Consider the following 26,015-nt stretch of genomic DNA (forward strand, 5'->3'; position numbering starts at 1 on the left):
TGATTTTAAATTCCACCATATCTTATGATGGGATTCAAACCTGCCTCCCCTGAACATTAGCTGAGGTTTTGGATAAATGCCCGAACAATAATGTTACTAGGCCGTCACTTCACCTGCTCACTGGTTACTCATCCCTGAGCACTGACACATGAAGCTAAACCCATTCTTCCAACATGATTGTGTGATCCTGAAGTCTTCCTGCACTCTGGTGATATCACTCAGTCTCTCTCCATGTGGTATCCCTCACTGTGTGGGTCGAATTGCTGCCTCTGTCAGCGTCTCTCACTCTTGCAGCTCCTCCAGATCCTGAGCTAACAGAATTCTCCACTCCAGAGAGACTCAACAGCACAGGCCAGGGATGGAGTTTGGGATTTTCCAGATCTCTGTGGGGTTCATTTCCATTCTCCTTGAGTAACCCTCACTGCATCAGTCTAATTTCCCATTCTGTCTATTTCTCTGTCTCCTGTAGGTACTCAGGAAGTTGCTGACTCAATAGACTTCCCAACTGCTGTGTGTCTCATCCATCACCTCATTGAAGATGGTTGGTCAGCCAGAGAGACAAAGGGCAGGGAGACCGGGAGCCTTCAATAAATCCTGCAGTGTGGTAAGATCACTCATAGTGACAGAGCAGAGAACAATGAGAGGGCTCCAAACATCGCTAACAAGACAGGACGCAGATACAGTGCTGGATGGGGAGCACAGTATAGACACACCCCGTGCTCAATCACCACGTCTACTTTAACTTATGTTGCAGTGAGACAGCATCGGGAGTTCATAGTTATCAATCCAGTCCTGTGCTGTCTTAGCGAGCATCAGTACAACAGAGGGGAGAGTAGGCCTCCGACAAGAGGTTGTGAATGCTGCCTGGGATCTTTCTGTTCTGTGTTCTCCCTCCAACACTCTACTAAGACTCACTACTCTGCAACACCATCTGTGGCATGGCTTGTGCAGCAGTGTCTTCAGTCATTTTTAACTCCTACAATAGGAGTCCCTGTAACCTCCTCCCTTCCCGATACTCCCTCCACATATTTGAGACATACTGCATTCTAGACTACCATCACTATCGCTGTAACTTGCTTCAGTGTCTACAACATGCCTTATTTTGGTACACTAATCCTCTTTAGCTGGATACAGAGTGATACAGCACGGAAACAGAACCTGTGGTCAAACCCCTCAAGGCTGCCCATGTTTCTTATACTCAATGAGTCTCATTTGCCTGCATTTGGCCCTTATCTCTTCAAACCTTCTCCTCTCCATGTACCTGCCCAAATGTCTTTTCCATGCTGTAATTGTTTTTGTTTCTCCCATGTGCCTGAGGCAGTCTGTTCCGTTTATGCACCATCCTCTGTGGATAATGTTCCCCTCAGCTCCCTCTTTAAATCCTTGCTCTCTCACCTCCTGTTATACCCTCTAGTTTTGGACTCACCGACCCTTGGTTATTCACCATTCTTAGGGTCACCTCGTGGCCTCCTCTGCCCAAGGGAAATATTTAGGACAAAGTTACAAATATCTCCAACATATGTAACAAAGTGCTGGCCAATGTCGGCAAATGTGCCAAATATCGCTTTCCCCACCCTGTCCACCTGGTATGCCACTTCCGAGGAACAATGTAACTTGCACCCTCTGGTCTCTCTCTCTCTCTCTCTCCGACAACCCTGGCCAGAGCCCTTCCATTAACTGTATTAGTCCTCCCTGGTTTGTCTTAACAAAATCCAACCCCTGAATTAAACTCCATCTTTCATTCCTTGGTCCACTGGCCCAGTTGGTCAAGATCCCCTTTGATAACCGTATTCACTGCCCACTACACCATTCATTTGATCATGAACAAACTTTCACACAATCACTCCTATATTTTCAACTAAATCGTTTATGTCGATGATGCACATCAGTGGACCCAGCCCTGATCCTTTCTTCAATAATGGAATCAAACCATATTCTTGTCACAGAGCCATACAGCATGGAAACTGACCCTTCAGTTGATACCCACCATAATCTAAAACTAAACTCTTCCCAGCTGCCTGTTGCTGGCCCATATCACTCCAACCCTTCCCTATTCACCTGTTTATCCACATATCTTTTAAATGTTGTAATTGTACGCACATCAACCCCTTTCTCAGGAAGTTCATTCCACACTCAAACCACCCTCTGTGTAGCAAATTGCCCCATATCTTTTTTTTGAACACCTCTCCCCTCTAACCTTAAAAATATGGCCCCTGATCTTGAGACTCCCCCATCCTGAGGAAAAGGCAACTACCATTAAATTGATCCATATATCTCATTTTTTTCATAAACCTTTATAGCATCATGTCTCAACCCCCAGGCACCAGTGAAAAAAGACTCAGCCTATCCAGCCATTTTTCAGATCTCAAGCCTTCCATACCCAGCAATATCCTGGTAAATCACTTCTGAATGTCCTGCAGCTTAATAATATCCTCCCTGTTAACTGCGCGACCAGAACTGGACAGAGTCTTGCAGAACAGGCCTCACAAATGTCTATGCAAACTCAACATGACGTCCCAAATCCTACACTCAATGGGCTGAGCAATAGTCAGGCATGCAAAGCACTGTCTTATTCGTCCTGTGATGCAGCCTTCAAGGATTATGTACCTGAACCCGGAGGTCCCTCTGCTCTAAAAGACTTATCAAGGCCTGAGCATTAATTGTATAAGCTCTACCCGTGTTTGTTTTACAAAATGCATTACCTCGTATTTATTCAGATTGAATTCCATTTCTACTTTTTCAGCCCATTCATTCACCTCATCAAGATCCCTTTGTCATCTCACAAAACCTCCTTCACTGTCCATGATGCCACCCTCCAGCCTGCCAGCCCATCACACATGGCTGTCTGTAGTACACATACCTTTACTCGGGCCTCCACAATTTTTTCCCTAGCATCCCACAGTGTCCTGAGATACACTTAATCAGGTTCTGGGACTTGCCATAGCTTTGAGTTTTAAAACCTCCAGCGCCAGCTCTTTTATAACATGCACTCTTTTCAAGTCATAGAGATTTACAGCATAGAAACAGACCCTTCGGTCCCCAACTCGTACTGGCTTACCCGGTCTAAATAAATCCATTCCCTTTTCCAGCATTTGGCCCATATACGTCTATACCCTTTTAGATTAGATTACTTACAGATTAGATTAGATTACTTACAGTGTGGAAACAGGCCTTTTGGCCCAACAAGTCCACACCGGCATGCAGAAGCGTAACCCACCCATTCCCGTACATTTAACCCTTCAACTAACACTACGGGCAATTTAGTATGGCCAATTCACCTGGCATGTGCATCTTTGGACTGTGGGAGGAAACCGGAGCACCCGGAGGAAACCCACGCAGACACGGGGAGAATGTGCAAACTCCACACAGTCAGTCGCCTGAGTCGGGAATTGAACCCGGGTCTCTGGCGCTGTGAGGCAGCAGTGCTATCCACTGTGCCACCATGCCCCCCACCCTTACTATTCAGATGCCAATTTTAAATGTTGTAATTGTATCAGTCTCCATTACTTTCTCTTTCAGCTCATTCCATACACACATCACTATGTGTGTGAAGAAGCTGTCCCTTCAGTCCCTCTGTAAACCATTCACCTCTAAACTTAAATCTATTCCCTCTATTTTTGGACTCCCCAACTTCTGGGAAAAGGCCTTGAATGCTTACCCTATCCATGCCCCTCATGTTCATATAAACCTCTGTGAGGTCATCCCTCAGTCTCCGATTCTCCAGTGACAGTAACCCCAGCATATTCAGCACCAACCCGGGCAATATCTTGTTAATCTTTTCTGAGTCCTTTCAAGTTTCACAACATTCTTCTTGTAGCAGAGAGACTGGAATTGCAGAGAACTCCAATTGTGGCCTAACATATTACTCTTGTTCCCTGAATTCCCCAGTCTTTCTCCACAGTAAGTTCTGGAGTGAAAAAAATTGTTTAGGATCTTAGCAAATATCCTGCAGTTCCACACATCGATGGCCTCATTGATCACTAAAGGACACTATTTTGTCCCGAGTTACTTATGTACTCTTAATATACTGATACAATCACTTTTGGATTCCCTTTTCCTTCTCTGCTGAGGCTATTTCATGTCGCCTTTCTCCAATCCTGTTTTCTACTCAAAGTGTATTCCTACAGCCCCTGTATATCCTCAGGAATTCCCTTGATCCAGCTGGCTATACCTGACATGTGCCCCCTTTTCCTTGACCAGACCCTCAATAGACAGCCAGTGTTTCCGAATGCTGTCAGCATTGACCTGCACACAAACAGGAACATGCTGGCGCTGATCGATCAGTTTATCTTACTTTTAAAATATTCTCACTTGCCAAACTTCCCTTTCCCTGTAAATAATTCCCTTCCCCAATCACATTTTCAAAGTTCCTGACTAATACGGTCAAGATTGGTCAGGCTCCATTTTATAACTTGCACTTGTGGACCAGGCCTGTCCTTTTCCAAAGCTATTTTCAAACTACTAGAACTGTGATCACTTTGGCAAAACGCTTTCCCAAATCTCAGTCCCTCTCCCTACCTTAATTCCCAAGTGGAGGTCAGGTTTTGCCCCTTTCTCTTTTCAGGCCATTTACATATTGATTGGGAGTTTTCTGGAACACAATTACCAAATTCCTCCCTTGCAAACACTGAACACTGGCAGTCCCAGTCTAGGTTTGGAAAGTTCATAAACGCTACTATAACAGCCCTATTATTATGGTTGATATTTAAGGTGTCCCGACATATTTGTTCCTCAGTCTGCCACAGATTATTCGGGGTCAGCAGTCGCATCGTATCAAAGTGATGACCCATTCTTATTTCTCAGTTCCACGAACATAGCTTCACTGGGCAATCCACAGGAATATTCTCTCTAAGTACTGCTGTGATGATTCATGCAATCAAAACCCACCACCACACGTCCTCTCTTGCCTCCCCTTCCTGCAGCATCTCCACCTTGAAACAATGAACTGTCAGTCCTGCCCCTCCCTCAGCTGTGTTTCTGTAAAACTATAATATCCCAGTCCCATGTTCCAATCCATGCCCTGAGTTCATCTTCCTTAGCTGTCTGGCCCCTTACATTGAAATTAATGCAGTTTAATCATCAGTTTTCCCCCATTCCCTGCTATGTTCTTGCCTGCCTTGTCTGCTGAAATTGCTGTCTTTAACTCGTGTACCAGCCTCAATCATCTTTCTGGCCTTACGTTTATTTAAGGTCCAACACCCTGCCAGACTGGGTTATATCCTCTCAAGCAGCTCTAGCAATTCACCCCACCAGGATATTTGTCCCTCTCCCGCTCCCAGTTCAGGTGCCATTCCCACCCTGTCACCCTGTGCTGACACCTTCAGGGATATATGGACTTGTCCACCAAGGTCCCTGTATTCCTCAGTACTCCGCAAGGACCTACCGTTTATTATGTCTGTACTTCGCTTATCGTACCTCCCACAGTGTATTACCTCATTTCGATCAGAACTAAACTCTGCTTCGATTATCATCCGATCGACATCGGACAGCAGACAGAGACCATCCTCCTCACTGTGAACAACACCCTCACCTTTCATGTCATCTGCAAACCGACTAATGATACCTTCTGCTTTCACATCTGAGTTATTAATGTTCAATGATTCCTGCACAGTTTCCTGTGGTACACCCGGTGGTGAAAGTATGCTATCCACCAATTTTGCATCCAATTTGCCAACTTGCCTTGGAACCCAGTCCTTTTGAACCAGCCTTCCATGTTGGATCTTGTTTAAGGACTTAGTCAAGTCCATGTAAACCACATCATCTGCAGCGCCTTCATCAATATACTTAAGCATCATTTTAAAAAAAAAGCTGAATTGAATTCCTCGGACAGTATCTTCCTCTGCCAAATCCATGATGACTAAACCAAGTTGATCCTTACCTTTGCAAGTGTTGATTCATCCTCACAATTGTTTCCAATAATTTCCCTCCTCCTGCTGTCAGACTATCTGCTCTGTAATTACCTGGCCTATCCCTGCTGCCCTTCTTGAACAAAGGAACCATATTAGCGATCCTCCAGTCATTCAGCACTTCACCTGTGGCCAGCAAAGTATTATATTTATCCAGCAATTTCTGGGTAATTAGCATGGGGTCAAAGAATGCTGGTCCAGGCAGTGACACCCACATCCCATGAATGAATAAATAAAAATACATATGTCCCTCCCTACCTCTGCAAACCCCTCCAGCTGCAGCAATCCGTACTGGCTTTGTAACACCGTTCAGGCCCTGACCTCTCTCTGTCACTCTCTCACCACCTCCAGCACCTTCACTTCTCCATGTTCGTATCGTGTCAATAAAACTTGGCAACGATTCCCCTTCCCATTGCCCCCCTCCTGCGAGCAGACCCATTGCAATCCCTTTAAAACTTACTCTAAAACTCTCTCTCACTTCAGGATTTTAAGTATTTTGTGGTGATCTTCTCAGCCTCATAATCTAAAATGATCCATTTTGTCCTGAGTGAGGGACCGGTGGGGATTTTTTGCTGGGTTTTTGTCTGTTTCAGTGGAATATCCTTTTGTTGAGTATTTTTCACTGTTCCTTCAAATGTTTTCCACTGTTCATTTACAGGCGCATATTTCAGTCTGTTTAGCCTGTTTATCTTGGTCAGTTCTCCTCTCCAACTCAGGTAATTGGCTATTTTTGTTTCTAGTTGTAGCTTGTCCTTTCTGTGTTTCACTTTAAAACTTTATAGTTCTTTAAACTGCACATTATCACAATTTCCCAGAGGATCTCTCCAGGTGACGTTACTCATTCACTAAGTTTTATCACACAACAGTCGCTCTGAGACAGTTACGTCCCTCGCCAGTTACACAATCTGTTATTCTAAGAAACACTGAAAAAAATTCTCTGAACTCTTCTTCCAATGTCACTGTTGTCAGTGTGATTGTCCCAGACTTTGCGAATATTAACGTTTCACTGAGTGTTCACCATGCTTGTATTGCCCTCCATATGAATATTTGTTTTTCCAATCTGTACAACCCACGTTTTCTCTGTAATCTGCTCCATTCACCTGAAACATTCCTGTCTATGTAAAACACCCCATCCTACCAACATCCTTATCCCTGTAAACTGCTCCATTCCTCCCAAACTCCCCATCTCCATGAACCCCTGTAGGCCCGACAGCTCTCCACATTTCTGTAACCTCCTGTGGCTCAAAGGTCCTCCCTCCCTGTGAAACCACCTCCAGTTCCCACACCCCTCCCAGTCTGGGTCATCCGCTCCAGATCAGGCCATTGCTGTCTCTGTTACCTCATGCAACCTTAGCAACGCCTCATATTTGTGTCTCTTCATTCAGATCGCATCCTCTCCCGCTTCCCGAACCCTCTTGCTGCCATCATAACCCTTGCTATTTAGAAAATGGAATAGCACATTCCAGTACAAGCCCTTCCGCCCTCAATATTGTGCTGACCTTTTATCCTACTCTGAAGATGAAACGAACCTACATATCTTACATTTTACTATCATTGATGTGCCTATCCAAGAGTTGCTTAGATGTCTGTAATGTGTCTGAATCTACTACCACGGCTGGCAGTCCATTCCACGCACCCACCACACTCTGTGTAAATAACGTACCAGTCCCGTCCATGCCGACAGGATATCCCAACCAATCTAGGCCTACCTGCCAGCACTTGGCCCATATCCTTCTGATATCTAAGCTAAACCTTCCGCCAATTACCTGAAACTTATGTCCCCTTGTGATTACCATTTCGCCATGGGAAGTAGTCTCTGGTTATCCACTCTATCTATGCCTCTCATTCCCTTGTACACCTCTATCAAGTCACCATTCTTCCTCCTTCGCTGTGATCAGAAAAGCCCTAACTTCCACAATCTACCTTCTATGGGCATGCCCTCCAGTCCAGGCAGCATCCTGCTAAATCTCCTCTGCACTGTCTTTAAAGGTTCCACGTCCTTCCTACAATGAAGCGAACAGAACTGTTCACAATATTCGAAGTGTGGTCCAACTGGGGATCTGTAGAGCTGCAGCAAAATCTCACATCTCTTAAATTCAATCCCCCTGCCAATGAAAGCCAACACACCATCCGCCTTCTTAACAGCCTGTCAACTTGGGTGGGAACCTGAGGGACACAGGATCCCTTTGTTCCTGCACGCTGCTAAGAATCCTACCTTTAACCACGTAAAGGTTTTCTGCAGAATCCTCCAATCGAAAACTATCCCTATCTTTGTAAGTTCCTCCAGTCCCTACAACACTCATAAACTGTGAAACCTTCTCAAGTCCATATATTCCTAATGCCTGCAATATCCTCCTGTCCTGATGTCACTCCATATCTCTGTTACCCCCACCATCCTGCAGTGCTCTTCTGGGGAACATTGCAGAGGAAGGAGGAGTTGGAGAGTCTGGGCCATGTTACAAGGTATGAAGGGCTGCAGAACTTGGAGGATGGTACAAATGTCGGAAGGGACGTGGGACTTGAAGAAGGTTAGGTGTTCCGGGATTCATTGAACCTGCAGGATAGGACAAGGGATGGCTTGTGGAACCTGGAGGATATTATGATTTGAACCACAGGTAATTTTTGATTGGAACATTCAGCCGATCTTATAGTCATAGAGATGTACAGCATGGAAACAGACCCTTCATTCCAACCCAGCCATGCCCACAGGATATTCCAACCCAATCTAGTCCCACCTGCCAGTACCTGGCCTATCTCCCTCCAAACCCTTTCTATTCATATATACATCCAAATGCTTCTTAAATGTTGCAATTGTACCATCTGTAAGACTGGCTGAAAGATCCAATCAAACATTACCTGTGGTTCAAATCATAACATCCTCCAGGTTCCCCAACCCATTCATGGTCCCATCCTGCAGATCAGATATCCCAACCCAATGTAGTCCCACCTGCTAGCACCCAGCTCATCTCCATCTAAACCCTTCCTATTCATATACCCATCCAGATGCCTTTTAACTGTTGCAGTTGTACTAGCCTCCACCACTTCCTCTGGCAGCTCATTCCATATACTTACTATCCTCTGCGTGAAAATGTTGCCCCTTTTTATCTTTTATATCTTTCTACTCTCACCCTAAACCTCGCCCTATAATTCTGGATTCGCACACCCCAGGAGAAAGCCTTTGTCGATTTACCCTATCCATGTCCCTCTTGATTTTATAAACCTCGATGAGGTCACCCTCAGCCTCCAACTCTCCAGGAAAAACAACCACCACCTGTTCAAACTCTCCCTATAGCTCATCCCTGGCAACGTTGTTGTAAATCTTTTCTGGACCCTTTCAGGTTTCACAACATCCTTCCGATCGGAAGTAGAACAGAGTTGCATGCAGCATTCCAAAAGTGGCCTAACCACTGCCTTGTACAGCCACAACATGACCTCCCAACTCCTGTACTCAATACTCTGACCAATAAAGGAATGCATACCAATCACCTTCTTTGTTATCCTAACTACCTGTGACTCTACTGTCAAGGAACTCTGTATTTCATTTGAAAGATTTCATAGACAGGTAGAGTGGCCCGAGGTCTTCTGGGTAATGCTAGTTCAGTCTAAGCTGGTAAGCAGAGCCAGTGAAATATTTGCAGCGCTGTCTCTCGAATGGTCGAGTGATAATGCACAAGTCAAACAGGCTATTTTAAGTGCTTATGGATTGCTTATGAAAGGGAAGCCACTACAATTCCCTTTACCGTACCATCGCTATCTGTCAAAGCTCTTTCAGGTCTATATCCTCCGAATTGTTGAAACCTGCTCTCACAATTGCAACTCCCGTTATTTCCTAACATTGTTGAGTCTCTAAAACCATCCCTTTCAGGTTAATCTCCTCCACTGCATACAACACTCCAAGCTTGTGTAATCTGTTCAATTCCTTCAGTTCCTATATACCTATGAAGAGGTGTGACTGCTTTGTGGCCATTGTATCCTCATTTATATCTGCAAAAGGCTCTGCTCACTGTAGCATATCCTATGCCCATAAGTGAATCTGGTCTCTCATAAGACTCTCTATCACTCTCTCCTCCAGTCTCTACAAGCTTCCCTATCCCTGTCGTATCTTGCAGCATGCACACCACGCACTCTCTCTGACATACCGTCCAGTGCATAAATTCATCTCTCCTTCTAACTGTATCCAGTCTACAACTTCATCCCTGTCCGTGCAACATCCTCCAGTCCATATACTCCTCTCTATTGCTGCAGCATTCTCCAGCTTATATCATCTTCCATGTGTTTGCAACATTCTCCAGTCCATACGACCCTCCCTTTCCCTGTAATATTCTCCAGTCCATACGACCCTCCCTTTTCCTGTAATATTCTCCAGTCCATACTACCCTCCCTTTACCTGTAATATTCCCCAGTCCATACCATCCACCCTATCACTGTGATATTCTCCAGATCCCACAACTGTTGTTAAATGTACGACATCCTGGAATCCTGTGAATGTTTCTATGCCCTGATCAACGTTGTCCATGTAACGATCCACAACCCTACACACATCCCTATCTCTGGAATCTAATCAAATACGCTTTATCTCTCTATCTTCCTCCAAACAATAAAATGTTTTCTCCTGCGAACAATCTGTAGCAACTGTAACTATGTTTAACCCTGCAACATTGTCACACCCCCAAACATCTCTCCCACTCTGTGACCTCTAACCATCCCTCAAAGGCCCTCTCTCGGTGACACGCGCCATGCATTTGCAACAAGGCAGATGGAATGACAGCATTAACTGAAGGGAACAGATATGATCGAACTGTTATTGTGGAGGTGTGGCTGCAGCATGACCATCGCTGGGATGTGTTTATTGAGGGGTTGTAGGGATTTAGGCAGGATCAGCAAAAAACCAATCAAGGTCCCGTTTTGTTGTGAAGAAAGGACGCAGTCAGTGCATTAATGAGACAGCCAATTTAACCTGGGAATCAAAATATAGAGTCATTTTGAATCGACAGCTTCCAAATAGCAAGGGAGATCTGGGAGATCAAATCACAATCCATGCATGTTGTTAAGTCGGATGCAATATTTTCTTGGTGATAGTAGACAGAGGCATGTGCAGTGGTCAATTTCTGATTGGACGTCTGTTTCACAAGGATCAGTGCTGTGATGTCTGTGTGTAATTTATATCTGGGATTCAGATGAAAAGGTCAGCAGTTTGAGTGGTAATTTTGCAGTCGACATTTGGAAAGGCATGTAATGATTAGGGATAGATAGGGGAATTGTGGATAGTGAGGAAGAGTGTTCATGGTTGCAGCAGTACATACATCAGCTGTAATGTTGGGCAGAGATGTGGCAAATTGAATTTCATCGGGACAGGTGTGAAGTGATATATTTATGAAGTCATATGGAAGAGAGAAGTACACTAATTGACTAGTTGGAAACATTGATAAACAGATAGACATTGGAAGCAAATCCATAGCTCCCTAAAAATAACAACACAACAGGATGTGGTGGTCGAGGGGGAGTATGGCATGCTAACCTTTATTGGGCACAGTATTGAGTACAGACTTTTGCATGTCATGTTGTGACTGAATGAAACTTCATTCGACCATGTTTGGAAAGTTGCGTGTCATTCTCATCGACACACCACAGGAAGGATGTGGAGGTTTTGGGGAGGTTCCAACAGAGGGTTGGCAGAATATTGCCTGGATGACTGTGTTTAAGGAGGTTGGACGCAGTTGGATTGTTTTGCGAGAATATCCGAGTCTGAGGGGTGACCTGGTACAGGTAAAGAGCATGAGGAGAGGCGTGAATAGTGTGGATAGTTGGAATCCTCCTTCCAATGTCGAAATATCAAATACTAGGGCGCATCGGTTTAAGGTGAGAGTGAGAAGTTTTAAGTGAGATGAATGAGGCCAATTGTCTTTACCGAGCAATGTGATTATTGAGGGGTTGTAGGGATTTAGGCAGGATCAGCAAAAAAACAAACAGGAGGTGGGAGAGGTGGCAACAAGAGCAAACATTTGAAGGGCATTTAGACAGAAACATGAACAAACAGAGAATAGAGGGATATCGCCCATGTGCAGACAGATGGGATTAGTTGAGAATAGCATCATGGTCAGCACAGCCATGGTGGGCCGAAGGGCCTATTACTCTGCTGTACTGCTCGATTTTCTAACTTAACGACATCTAACCTGTCAAAGCCCCTCCGAATCCTGGATGTTTCATTCAATTTCTCTCCCATTCTTCAAAACTCCAATAGGTTCAAGGGCAATCTCCTCCACCTCTTCTCATTGGAAAATCCCGCCATCTCCAGGATCAGCCGAGCGAACCTTCCCTGGCCTGCCTCCAACACAAGAATGTCTTTCCTTAGGGCACACATACTATTCATTATAATCTAGGTGTGGTCTGACTTGTACCTTGCATCGTTTTAGCAAGACCTCCCTATATTTAGACTCCATTCCCTTTGCCTTCTCGATTACTTGCTGATCCTGTAAGCTACCTGTTTCAGATTGAATCACAAGGATTCCCAAAATCCTTTGTGCAGTCAGTCTGAAACCAAACGGTGTTAGCCTGACAGTAAGTCGGGAACGTGCTGGAATGTGCTATAAAGAATATGACAATAAATGAGAACTAGATACTTAGAAACAATGTGAGATGTATGATTTTATAAAAGGGGAATATTTTTAAATCTGTTGCATCCTATATTTTGGTGTGACCATAAATGGCAGAATAGATAAGGGTGGGGAAGGCTAGTTGCAGTAGAGGGATATTTGAAATTTCAGAAGCATTTTGACAAGTTTCAACAAGGGCTAAAAATTAGCTCGTGAGAGAATAGGGCCCCTGAAAGGTGAATGAGGCTGTCTGTGTGGAATCACTGCTGATGGGGGAGATACTGAACAAGTATTGTGTGTTAGGCTTTACTGTGGTGAAAGACATGGAAGCTCGGGAACTTGGGAAAATACATAGGGATGTCTTGAAAAGAGTTCACATTGGAGAACAGGAGGTGCTGGATGTCTTAAAATGCAAAAGTTAGATAAAACCTTTGGACATGATCAGATATACCCCAGCGCCTTGTGAGAAGCGAGGGAGGAAATTTCAGGGCCCCTCTCAGAGATATTTGTATCATTGACAGCTACTACGGACCAGTGAGACTGATGGCAGGGGTGGTAAGTTGTTAGATGAGATTCTGAGAGAAACGATCATCGTGCATTTGGAAAGGTAAGGACAGATTAACGATCGTCAGCATGGCTTTGTGCATGGGAAATCATGCCTCAAATGTGAGTGTGGAGGTAGACAAGTGAGAGGTCAAAGCAGAGCAGTACACGATGTCCACATGAACTTTAGCAAGGCCTTTGACAAGGTTCTACATGGCAGACTGGTTAGTAAGTTTAGATCAGACATAACCAGGGAGCGCTCACCAACTGGATACAAAACAGGATTGACTATAGGAGACAGAACATATTCATAGAGGGTTTCTGCCCAAACTGCAGGCCTGTGACCAACGGTGTGCCATGGGGTTCGGTGCTGGGTCACTGTTGTGCATCATTTATATAAACAGATTGGATGATAATACAGGATCCATGATTAGCAAGTTTGTGAGTGAGACTGAAATTGGTGATAATGTGGACAGTGAAGAGGGATATCGAAGAGTACAATGGAATCAACAGTACTGCTGGACCACTGAGGTTAGGAATAACAGGTGGAGAAATGCAAGATGTTGTATTGTGGTAAAGCAGACCAGGCTGGACTTGTACAATTAATGTTTGGGCCTTGGATATTGTTGTGAATCATTTCATTGACCCAGGGATGCAGGTACACAATTTTTTGAAAGTAGCGTCACGGGTAGACAGGCTGGTGAAGCAGGCGTTTGGGATGGTCACCCTTCATTGGGCAGAGCATTGAGAGTAGGAGTTGGGATGTCATGGTTTATCTGTAGAGGACATTAGTGAGGCCACTGTATAAGCATTGTTGATTATCTGGAAAAAATTAACTTGTTCACGTATGTCCTTTAGGGAGGGATATATGATATTTTTACCTGGTCTGGCTCACATGTGACTCCAGTCCCACAGCAATATGGCTGGCTCTGAGTTGCCTCTGGGCAATTAGCAGGAGGGCAATGGATGCTGGTCCATCCGGTGATATCCTTAGGCCTTGAATGAATCAATGAAATACACATATGTCTATCCCTACCTTGGCAAACAGCTCTGCTGCAGCAATCCGTACTGGCTTTGTAACGTTGTTCAGGCCTTTGCCCCTCTCTGTAACACTCTCACCACCTCCAGCACCTTCAATTCCCCCTGTACCGCTACTCTGATTAAACACTGACAATATTTCCTCTTCCTACTGCACTCCTCCACATTTCTAAATGTTGGTTACTTCAGAATTGATCGGTTCTTTTTCATCTCTTAATCAAATCGGCCAAGACCGTCTGAAGTGGGAAGGAGCATTGGGAAGGTGTCAAGCACCTCGAGACTTTCTGTGGGGAAAACGGGAATCCAGGAGAAAACAGCACAAGGAGCGCGCTGTCATGTCAACACCCCACCCACCCCCTTTCCACGTTCACCTTCTGCCTCAAGTGTAACAGAGTCTGTGGAAGGCCACATCGGTCTGTACAGCCAACTCCAGACTCCCCCACCCCCACTGAGAGTGGGAGAGAGTCAGCCTCATCTGTGAGCCACTGCCAAAGAGATGATGAGATAGGAAGGTTGAATCCCCTCACAATTATCCCAGTGTCTTTGTTACAAATTGAAACAATTCCCTGTTGATGCAGTGTTTAATAATGTCATATCACTCAGTATCTCTCCATGTGGTATCCCTCACTGTGTCAGTCTATTTACTGCCTCTGTCAGCATTTCTCTCTCTTACAGATGGTCTGAGATCCTGAGTCAACAGAATTGTCCATTCCAGAGAGATGCAGCAGCACAGGCAAGGGATGGAGACTGGGATTATCGAGATCTCTGCTGGACTCAGTGCCACTCTGCATGTGTTATCCTCATTGCATCAGTCTAATTTCCCATTCTGTCTATTTCTGTCTCATGCAGGTCATCAGGATGTTCCTAACTCCTGTCTCATCCATCACCTCATTGAAACTGGTTGGTCAGCCAAGAGATATGGAGAGGGAGATCTGGAGCCTTCAGTAATTCCTGCAGCTGGTAAGATCACTCACAGTAAACAGCACAGGGTGGAGGTAGACCAGGAAGACAGGACAGAGATATAGAGCTGGGTAAGGAACAGCAACATTCTAGACTTCATTCTCACCATCTTGTGAGGGTCCTGCTTTCACCTCTTCTGTACTAGTCCTCAATGCGACAGCACAGGGGATCGCAGGCATCAATCCTGGCCCATGCTGTGTTCGTGATCTCTGTAATATCCTCCAGTCCCGATAATCCTTCCTCTGTTTGAAATCTCCTCTAGTCCACATCATTCTCTGTGTCTCTGTCTCTGTCTCTGTCAGGTTCTCCAGTCCCTAACACCCTAATCCCTAACCTTCTCCAGTAGGTACTAAATTCCTTCATCCCTGTAAACCCTGACAGCCCTGTCTATCCCTGTAAGCTCCTCCCACCAATACCACCCTCCATGTCAATGTATTTGTCTTTAACCTCTCCATCCGCCCCTATCTATGTAATCTTCTCCAGCTCCTACAACCCTTCCTTAGCTGTGAAAAATTTGTAATCTCCTTATCCTTCTCCAATTCTTTGATCTTTATCTTGTTAAATTTCACCTTCATTCCCGACACCATACCCCTCCCGACCACAGGAACCTCTTTCAGTTTGTGCAACCCTCCCCATTTGTGTAACTGTCTTCAACCCAGTAACCTGGAATTCTCCATTGCCTTCCTATCTATGTAGCCTCCAGAGCCTAGAAGCCTTCTTATATCTGTAAATGTCTTCAATCACAACAACCTTCCATATCTCTGTTAGTATACACAATAATCTCCTAGATGAAACAGCCCCCTGTCTGTGTCTCTCAGTCTGCCTGCCTCTTCCTAACTCCATCCCTATCCCTCTCTCCAGAATCTAATCCAGCTCCCTCTCTCTCTGTAAATTCCTCCAATCCCCAAACACCTTTGTCCCTCTGACATTCTTGACCAGATGTAACTGTGTTTAATTCTTAGCCTCCCTATCTCTGTAACCTCTACCCATCTGTCCAACCCCCCACTACTGAGGTGCGACTCCCTGTATTCGCCATAAGGGAGATGGAATGACAGTGAACAGATCTGATGGAACTGTCATTACGGAGGTGTAGCTGCAGAATGACCATCGCTGGGAAGTGAATACTGAAGGGTTGTTTGCATAGAGTCATAGAGTCATAGAGATGTACAGCATGGAAACCGACCCTTCGGTCCAACCCACCCACGCTGTGCAGATATCCCAACCCAATCTAGTCCCAATATGCAGACTAGGCAAAAAGCTAACAAGGTATGAAGGAAGGATGAGGTTAATGCATTAATGAGACAATCATGTGGATCTGAATTTGAAAAGTAGAGTTGAGAATAAGCAAGCAGCAGCAACCGTTAGCAGGAATTCTTTTGTAGGCACCAAACAGTGATGGGAATGTCAGTATGGTTACAGTCAGGACACTGAATGTACTTATGGCAAGGGCAGTACAGTAACGGTGTGTGACAATGGTCTCCATGCCGACTGATCCAGCAACGAACCTGTTGGATTGAATTTGTTGGTGTGAATATAAATGGCAGAATTGTAAGGGTGTAGGAGGGGTGTAGTGGTATAGGAGATATGGTGTATTTGAATTATCAGAAGCCTTTATGCAAGTTTTAACAGGGAAAAGAACGGACAAAGGAAGCACATGGTGAGGGGAAGAAACTGACAGGACAGCGTACCTGCAGAGTTACTGCCTTTGCTGTTTGAATTCATGTATCGCTGGATATCGGAGTGCATTTATCAGATTTAAAGGTTACTGCAGATTATATCTGCAATAAATGCTTCTGCTTGTGAGTCCTATCAGATCGAATAGATTGGTTGGAGAGACAGTTTAAGACAATACAGAATTGGTAACACAACAGTATGTGATGGATGGCAGTTATAGGAAGAGGGACAGTCTCAGATAGAGTTACATAGATGGGTTAACTCCAAAAAAGGCAAGAGAGTTTAGTAGCTAGTGCAGGAGTCTTCTGTGGCTCTCCCTATTTTAAACAAATATGCTGTTTTGGAAAATGTAGCGGGTGATGGATTCACAGGGGAACGTTGCACAAACAGACAAGTTTGTGGTATGGAGACTGGCACTAATGCAACAAGGGATACGTCGGATTCCACGAAGTCAATTGTGTTAGGGGACTCGCTAGTCTGAGGTACAGACAGATGGTTCTGTGGACAGCAGAGAAATAAGCAGATTAGTGTGTTGCTTCCCTGGTGCCAGGATCAAGGATATCTCAGAAAGGATGCAGAATGTTCTGACAGGGGAGAGGGTCCAGCAAGAGGTCATTGACCAAATTGGAACCAACGACATAAAAAGGGAAAACGTTTGAGATTATGGACGGAGATTGCAGGGTGATAGGCAGAAATTTAAAAAAGAGGATCTTGACAGTAATAATATCTGTATTACTCCCGGCGCTATGAGCTAGTGAGGACAGGAATAGAGGGATAGAGCAGATGAATACATGGCTTTGGAGCTGGTGTATGGGAGAAGTATTCACATTTTTGGATCACTGGAATCTCTTTTGAGGTAGAAGGAACCTGTACCAGAAGGACGGATTGCACCTAAATTGGAAGGGGGCGAATATACTGGCAGGAAGATTTGCCACAGCTGCTCGAGAGGTTTTAAACTAGTTTGGGTGGTGGGGGGTGTGGGGGGGGGGGGGGGAGCTGGGGGCAGGGAGATAGTGAGGAAATAGATCAATCTGAGATTGGTAAACTGAGAACAGAAACGAGTCAAACAGTCAGGACGGGCAGGGACAAGGTAGGACTAATAAAGTAAACTGCATTTATTTCAATGCAAAGGGGCCAAATAGGGAAGGCAGATGAACTCAGGGCATGGTTAGGAATATGGGACTGGGATATCATAGCAGTTACAGAAACATGGCTCAGGGATCGGCAGGACTGGCAGATAATGTTCCAGGTTACAAATTCTACAGGAAAGATAGAAAGGAAGGGAGGACAGGAGGGGGAATGGAGTTTTTGATTAGGGATAGCATTACAGGGGTACTGAGGGAGGATATTCGTGGAAATACATCAAGGGAAGTTATTTGGGTAGAACCGAGAAATAAGAACGGGATGATCGCCTTATTGGGATTGTATTATAGACTCCCTAATAGTCAGAGGGAAATTGAGAAACAAACTTGTGAGAAGATCTCAACTATCTGTAAGAAAGTAGGGTGATTATGGTAGGAGATTTTAACTTTCCAAACATAGACTGGGACTGCCGTAGCGTTAAGAGTCTAGATGGAGAGGAAGTTATTCAGTGTGTACAAGAAAATGTTCTGATTCAGTATGTGGATTAACCTACTAGAGAAGGTGCAAAACTTGACCTACTCTGGGGAAATAAGGCAGGGCAGGTGACTGAGATGTCAGTGGAGGTGCACTTTGGGGCCAGCTACCATAATACCATTAGATCTTAAATAATTATGGAAATGGATAGACCAGATCTTAAAGTTGAAGTTATAAATTCGAGAAAGGCCAATTTTGACAGTATTTGGCAAGAACTTTCAAAACCTGATTGGGGGCAGATGTTCACAGGTAAATGGACGGCTGGAAAATGGGAAGCCTTCAGAAATGAGATAACAAGAATCCAAAGCAAGTATATTCCTGTTGGGATGAAAAGAAAGGCTGGTAGTATAGGGATTGCTGACTAACTAAAAGGTTTGATTCATAAAAAGAAGGAAGCATATGTCAGGGATAGACAGGATAGATCGAGTGAATCCTTCGAAGAGTATAAAGGCAGTAGAAGTATACTTAAGAGGGAAATCAGGAGGGCAAAAAGGGGACATGAGATAGCTTTAGCAAGTAGAATTATGGAGACTGCAAAGGGTTTTTACAAATACATTAAGGACAAAATCATAACTAGGGAGAGAATAGAACCCCTCAAAGATCAGCAAGGCAGCCCTTGTGTGGAGATGCAGGAAATGGGGGAGATACTAAACGAGTATTTTGCATCAGTATTTACTGTGGAAACTGATATGGAAGATATAGAATGTCAGGAAATAGATGGTTACACGTTGAAAAATGTCCATATTACAGAGTAGGAAGTGCTGGATGTCTTGAAACGTTTCAAAGTGGATAAATCCCCAGGACCGAACAGGTGTACCATAGAACTCTGTGGGAAGCCAGAGGAGTGATTGCTGGGCTTCTTGCTGAGACATTTGTACCGTTGATAGTCACAGGAGAGGTGCCAGAAAACTGGAGTTTGGCAAACGTGGTGCCACTGTTTAAGAAGGGTGGTACGGACAAACCATGGAACTATAGGTCAGTGAGCCTGTCGTCGGTGGTGAGCAAGTTGTCAAAGGGAATCCTGAAGGACAGGATGTACATGGAGTTGGAAAGACAAGGACTGATTAGGGATAGTCAACATGGCTTTAACCGTGGGAAATCATATCTCACGATCTTGATTGAGTTTTTTGAAGAAGTTACGAAGAGGGCAGAACAGTAGATGTGTTCTATATGGACTTCAGTAACGCGTTCGACAAGATTCTCCATGGAAGACTGGTTAGCAAGTTTACATCTCACGGAACACAGGGACAACTAGCCACTTGCATACAGAACTGGCTCAAAGGTTGAAGACAGAGGGTGGAGGTGGAGGGTTATTTTTTAGACTGGAGGCCTGTGACCAGTGGAGTACCACAAGGATCAGTGCTGGTTCCTCAATTTTTTATCATTTACGTAAATGATTTGGATGCGAGCGTAAGAGGTATTGTTAGTAAGTTTGCAGATGACAACAAAATTGGAGGTGTAGTGGACAGAGGTTTACCTCAGAGTACAACAGGATCTTGATCAGATGGGCCAATGGGCTGAGAAGTGGCAGGTGGAGTTTATTTGAAATAAATGCGAGGTGCTGCATTTTGGGAAAGCAAAGTTTAGCAGGACTTCGACATTTAATGGCAATGGGTGTGTTGCTGAACAAAGAGACCTTGGAGTACACGTTCATTGGTCCTTGAAAGTGGAGTCGCCGGGAGGTAGGATTGTTAAGGTGGTGTTTGGTTTGCTTTCCTTTATTGGTCAGAGTATTGAGTTTTGGAGTTGGGAGGTCATGTTGCGGTTGTACGGGACACTGGTTAGGCCACTGTTGGAATATTGTGTGGAATTCTGGTCTCGTTCCTATCGGAAATATGTTGTGAAAATTGAAAGGGTTCAGGAAAGATTTACAAGGATGTTGACAGAGTTGGAGAATTTGAGGTATAAGGAGAGGCTGTACAGGCTGGGGCTGTTTTCCCTTGAGCGTTGGAGGCTGAGGGGTGACCTTCTAGAGATGTACAAAATTGTGAAGGGCATGGAGAGGATAAATAGAGAAAGTCTTTTCCCTGGCGTCGGGGAGTCCAGAACTAAAGGGCATAGGTTTAGGCTGAGAAGTGAAGGATGTTGGGTGGCACAGTGGTTAGCAATGCTCCCTCCCAATGCCATGAGACTCAGGTTCAATTCCCGCCTCAGGCTGTGTGGACTTTGCACATTCTCCCTATGTCTGCGTGGGTTTCCTCCCACAATCCAAACTTGTGCAGGCTAGGTGAATTGGCTATGCTAAATTGCCTGTACTGTTAGGTTAGGGGGATGGATCGGAGTGGTTTGTGCTTTGGTGGGTCGCTGTGGACTTGTTTCCACACTTAAAAAAATGAAAACGTGAAAGAGACCTAAGGGGCAACTTTTTCACACATACGGTGGTACGTGTATGGAATGAGCTGCCAGAGGATGTGGTGGAGGCTGGTACAATTGCAGCATTTAAAAGACATTTGAATGGTTATATGAATAGGAAGGGTTTGGAGGGATATGGGTCGGATGCGGGCAGGTGGGAATAGATTGGGTTGGATATCTGCTCGACATGGACGGGTTGGACTGAAAGGTCTGTTTGCATGCTGTACATCTCTATGCCTCGATAACTCACAGAGTGAGTTTGTAAATGCAGTTAGTGTGAATGGTATTTGGAGCAATACATGTAATTGGAAAGTTAAAGTTAGGTTGGAGTTTGTTTAAAGGGATTGGAATAGAGAGGTAAAGGCATCATGAATCAGTTGCATAGAGTGTTGGTGAGAGTGTACCTGAGGTATTGAGTGTAGTGTCGGTGACCTAATCTAAGAAAGATGACACTGATCACAGAGGACGTGCAATGGACATTCTCCAGATTAATTCCTGAGATGACAAGATTTTCTGATGGGGAGATTTGTCCTGCGACCTCTCCAGTTTCAAAGCATGAGAGGTGATCGCAGTGAAATTTCAAAAATCTATGATTCATGTGATGAGGTGGAAATAAACAGGATGTTTCTCTAGCTGTCTACTCTATATTTAAGGCAAATAATGACAGGATAAGGGATATGCCATTTAAGACCGTAATAAGGAGGAAATTCTTCCCTCGGAGGGGACTGACTAACACAGGGGCATGGAAGCCTGTTAGCAGGGCAAGATTAAGGAGAATCCCCAGATATTCTTCACGTATATCAAGTGGAACAGAACAACCAGGGAACATGTAGGGTCTATTAGTGACTTGGCAAGTTGTATCCAAACTCAACTTCATGGGAGAAGGCTGTTTGTGTGACTGGAGCCCAATTTCCCCGGTGTACCCGGTAGAGATCAGTGCTGTGTTCCGTATTATTTGTGGTATTCATAAGTGATGTGAATGTGAAGTGGGTAGGGGGAGTGTGATAAGTAAGTTTGTGTTTGACACAAAGATTGGCTGTGTGGTTGGCAGTGAGGAGGGAGGTCTTATATTACAGGAAGATACAGATAGAATGGTCAGATGGTCAGATCAATGGCAAATGGAATGTAACTCTGATAAATATGAGGTGATGCACTTTGGAAGAAGGAAATAGACAGGGGAGGACTCAAAGAACGGCATCACACTAGGAAGCTCAGAGCGTGCTTCTCCACACATCCCTGAATGTGACTGGATATGATAATTGATGAGTTCAGCATGACTGTAGATAAAGCCTTTATCATTGACCCAAAGATTATCCGAGTTTTATATAGCACTTCGGTAAGGCCAAATGAAATATTGTGTGCAGTTCTAGGAGCCGCGTTACAGGAAGGATGTGATTGTACTGGATGAGGTGCAGAAGAGATTCACCAGAATGCTTCCTGGGATGGACCATACGAGCTGTGGAGAGAGGCTGGGTAAGCTCGAGTTATTTATTTTGAAGCAGAGGAAGTTGAGTTGGAATGTAATTCAGATTTAAGATTACAAGGGGCATGGACAGGGTGAATAGACAACAGCTGTTCTTTTTAGTCAAAGTTTCAGATTCTTTACAGAGTGAAACCAGGGAATGGAGAATGGAGAACAGAGAAACATGACACAGCTACTTCACTTCTGCCTTCACAGAAAAATGCATAAACAAAGCCTTCCCAGCAATAGGAAAAAACCTGAGTCTGATGAGAAAATGATGTGGAATGAAACTAGTAAATAAACTAATTTGGAGAAATTATTGGAACTGAAAATAATGGGCATAGAAAAAAAAACAACACAGATTGATGAAATGGGAAACATTTGAGAAACTCACTGGTAGATTAATTAAAGAAAATACAATAGAGGCACTGAACTAGGATTTTCAGCAAGGATTTTAATAGAGTCCCAACCCTTGTAAGCAAAGTAAAAGCACATGGGAAAGGGGGTAATATATGAACATGGTGTTAAAATGGGAGTGTTGACAGGAAACAATGAGGAGGAATAAATGGATGGGTTTCAGTTTGGAAGGCTCATGAGTCATCACAATGATTGATGCTGGGGCGCCAGATATTCACAATACATCTCAAACATCTCGTTGAGGGATTCCAATGCAAAGTTTCCAAGTCTGCTGACGGAACTAGGATTTTGAAAGTGAGGAGAATGTGAAAAAAACTTAAAGGAGAATGAAACAAACGGAGTGAATGAGTAAACATGTGGCAGATGAAGAGCAGTGTGGATAGATATGATGTTGTCTACTTTGTTGTGAAACACTAAAGTTCCAGCCAACCATTGGAAAAGGAAGTGGTTGAGAAATGTCGATCTATGAAGGGAACTGCACTTTTCTTCTGTTATTGTTTAGACAGACATCTGTGTTCCATGCAGGGCAGTGAGTTCTGCAGAAAGAAGCCAATACAGGGAATACATTGGCACACTGACCAGTTTACACAGACCCACCAAGTGGGGAGCTGTAACATTGAAAAGGATCTGGGATCTTCCTGTACACCAGTCACTGAAAGCAATATTGCAGGAGCAGAAAGCAGTCAGGAAGATAAATTGTTGTTGACCATCATTTCAGAAGGACTGGAGTCCAGGGGTAAGGGTGTCTCAGTGCAGCTGTACAGGCCCTTGGTGCGACCTCAACTCGAACATTGTGCAGTGTTGTGTGCAGTTTTGGTCTCCGTACCTAATAAAGAACAAACCTGACATTGAGGGAGTGCAGCGAAGGATGACCAGACTGATCTCTGGGATGACAGACTTTTTGTGGAGCAGAGTTTGGGGCAACTGAGCCTGTATCGCATGGGGTTTAGGAAGATGAGTGGAGATCTCAGTGAGATATATAAAACACTGACAGGGTGAGTTAGATTGGAAGCAGTGATGATAATTCCCCTGGCTGGGAAGTCTAAAACAAGAGGCCACAGTATTAAATACAGATGGGTCACATTGCATTTAGATACGAATAAATGTCTGCACTCAGAGACTGGTGAACCTGGGAATTCTCTCTCACATAAGGCTGTGGAAGACAAGGCACTAAAGACTAATAAGGATGTCTAGACACCAAAGGATGGGGGTGAGGGCAGGAGTATGGTGTAGAAATAAAGGGTCAGCAATCATTATATTGAATTGGATAGCAAACTCGACAGACCAAGGGGACGACCACAGTTCCTATTTTATAGCTTCACAAGGTTAATCACATTAAGGGGTGTGTAAAGTGTGTGGGGAATGTGGATTGAGGAGATGTTCAGACATTAACTAGAATGGGGCAGGCTCAGTGTGCTGTATGGCCTATTACATTCCCGATGTTTCTGTGCGGTTTGTGGGAAAGCTCTGTAAATGTTGTCACAAGTTCACAGATGTTAGGAAGGACGTCTCTGCTGGCTCAACAGGACTGTGTTTCCCGTTCCCTTTTCCATACCGAGGTTGGGGGCTGGGTGTTCTGTCAGGTTTTATCCTTTTAGACTTCAGAGCAGTTTGATACGATAGAGTGTCTTGCTTGGCCTTTTCAGAGACCATTGAAGAGTGCATCACATGTCTGTGTGTTTGGAGTCACTTTTAGGCCAGACCAGGAGAGCACGGGAGATTCACTTCCTGAAAGTACATTGGGGAAGGAAATTGGTGTTTACAATCGACATTGACTTCAAGGCCATTGTTACTGACACCAGATTTGAGATCTCGATATTTTATTAATTGTTTTTAACTTCCACCAGCTGCCAGAGCATTAGCCTGGTCTGGATTATTCATCCAGTGACTTTTCCAAAACAGCACCATCTCCACATGGGGACCGATCGGAAACCACACTGAGCAAGTTTATGTCTGTGCTGCTTGACAGTTCTATCAAAACGAACTCCCAATTTGACTATCATGATGAGACTGAGAGGGTTGTAATTGTCCAGATTGTAATTATTCCCCGACACTGAGTAATTTTCCACATTGCCAGGGAGATGTCAGAGTTGTAGCTGGAAGGAAACCGCTTCCCCAGGGGCACGGCTTGTTGTACAGCACAAGTCTTCAGTCCTATTGCAGGAATGGGGTCAGGACTCATTGCATTTGCCTCTCTACTGTGTTCAGCTTTTTCTTCATGGCACGTGCAGCGAATTGAATTGGTTGAAGACTGATCTGTGATCCTGTGGGCATCATGATGACGGTGAATTGAATTATCGACTCAACACCCCTGGCTGAGGATGGTACAGATACTATTTCCTTGTTTTTTACACTGATGTGCAGAGCTGATCCATTGATAGAATGGGGATAATTGTGAAGCCCTCTCTAACAGTTAGTTGTTTAAGCGACTATCACGATTTTTTGCCGGATGTGGCAGTCTGCAGAGGTTTCATCGGGGTGTATTGACCTTGTGACAATTTCTCTCTCTCGATCATATGATTTGGTTTTATTTGATTTGATAGGATTCGTTGTCGCATGTATCTAAGTAGAGTGAAACTCTTTGTTTATACACAGTTCTGGCAGATCATAGTGAGAGTTGGAGCTGCCTTTTTTTAGAGACATGGAGTGGCCGAAAATTAAAAGTCTACTTCAGCTGTCTGTTTCTGAAGAGCCACAAAATAGACAGAAATTAAAATAGATTGCTTCAGCATCAGTGAAAAAAAGGCCTTTGAACAGGGAAGTATTCCAAAGCAAAAGAAAGTATAATCTGATTCGCAAGATTCTGAAACATGCCTATATAGTGGTAAAGAAGGTTTTTTTTTAAAAAAAAAGATGATTTGTTACAGAACACAGATGAAAAAATGAATTTGTAGCACAAAAACTTTGAAGAATCACTACACAAAGTAACTTATTCTGATCTCAGTAAGGATTATTTTCATCCACAAAAATAGCATCTCAAGTTATCTTTCAGAAGCTAGCTGTGCCTTTGAAACTGTTTACAATAGTAATAAGTTCTAATTAAATATTTGGTAAATAATCATGGACACAGATTTCAACATAATAATAAAACCTTAACGAGATGCCTGGCTTGTCTTGTCGAATTTGCGAAGAGAAAGGTTAACCGTAGAAATAATAATATTACGTATTTTGTATCAGAATCAGCTTTTTCCTGTAAAATGTGATCACGGAATTTGATAAGAGATAGCCTGCCCATTGGAGAATAGAATTTATGCAATCCTTCAAGATAAAAATTGAGGGATATGACTGAAAAGAGCAGAGCCCCGAACTTTGGAATGCATGATAGAAAGATCCCAAGGACTAGAGATAACAACAATCGTTAAACTTCCGAAACAAATCAGAACCTCGGGCTGTCCCTGGGAGTGTCCATCATTGATCAGTTGTTTTACAAGATTGGTTCTGCAGAAGGGGAGT

General features: G+C 44.1%; 2 long non-coding RNA genes across 4 annotated transcripts in view; both read left to right on the forward strand.

Annotated features, from left to right (window-relative positions):
- LOC140471906 (uncharacterized) overlaps positions 1 to 14,967 on the forward strand; it is a 28,330-nt gene extending 13,363 nt beyond the window's left edge. The window contains exons 2-3 of the long non-coding RNA XR_011957260.1: positions 470 to 604; positions 14,930 to 14,967. This is a non-coding gene — a long non-coding RNA (uncharacterized lncRNA). The remainder of the gene's footprint in view (positions 1 to 469; positions 605 to 14,929) is intronic.
- A 34-nt stretch (positions 14,968 to 15,001) lies between these two features.
- Positions 15,002 to 24,959, forward strand: LOC140471905 (uncharacterized). Of its 3 annotated transcripts, none has more exons than XR_011957258.1 (3): positions 15,002 to 15,111; positions 22,048 to 22,156; positions 24,771 to 24,959. It is a non-coding gene; the product is annotated as an uncharacterized lncRNA (long non-coding RNA). The 3 variants fall into 3 exon arrangements; XR_011957257.1 differs by lacking the exon at positions 24,771 to 24,959 and adding an exon at positions 24,410 to 24,505; XR_011957259.1 differs by lacking the exon at positions 24,771 to 24,959 and adding an exon at positions 24,209 to 24,400.
- Positions 24,960 to 26,015: the final 1,056 nt, after the last annotated feature.

Source organism: Chiloscyllium punctatum, unplaced genomic scaffold (assembly GCF_047496795.1).
Source record: "Chiloscyllium punctatum isolate Juve2018m unplaced genomic scaffold, sChiPun1.3 scaffold_198, whole genome shotgun sequence".
NCBI classification, from domain to species: Eukaryota; Metazoa; Chordata; class Chondrichthyes; order Orectolobiformes; family Hemiscylliidae; genus Chiloscyllium; species Chiloscyllium punctatum.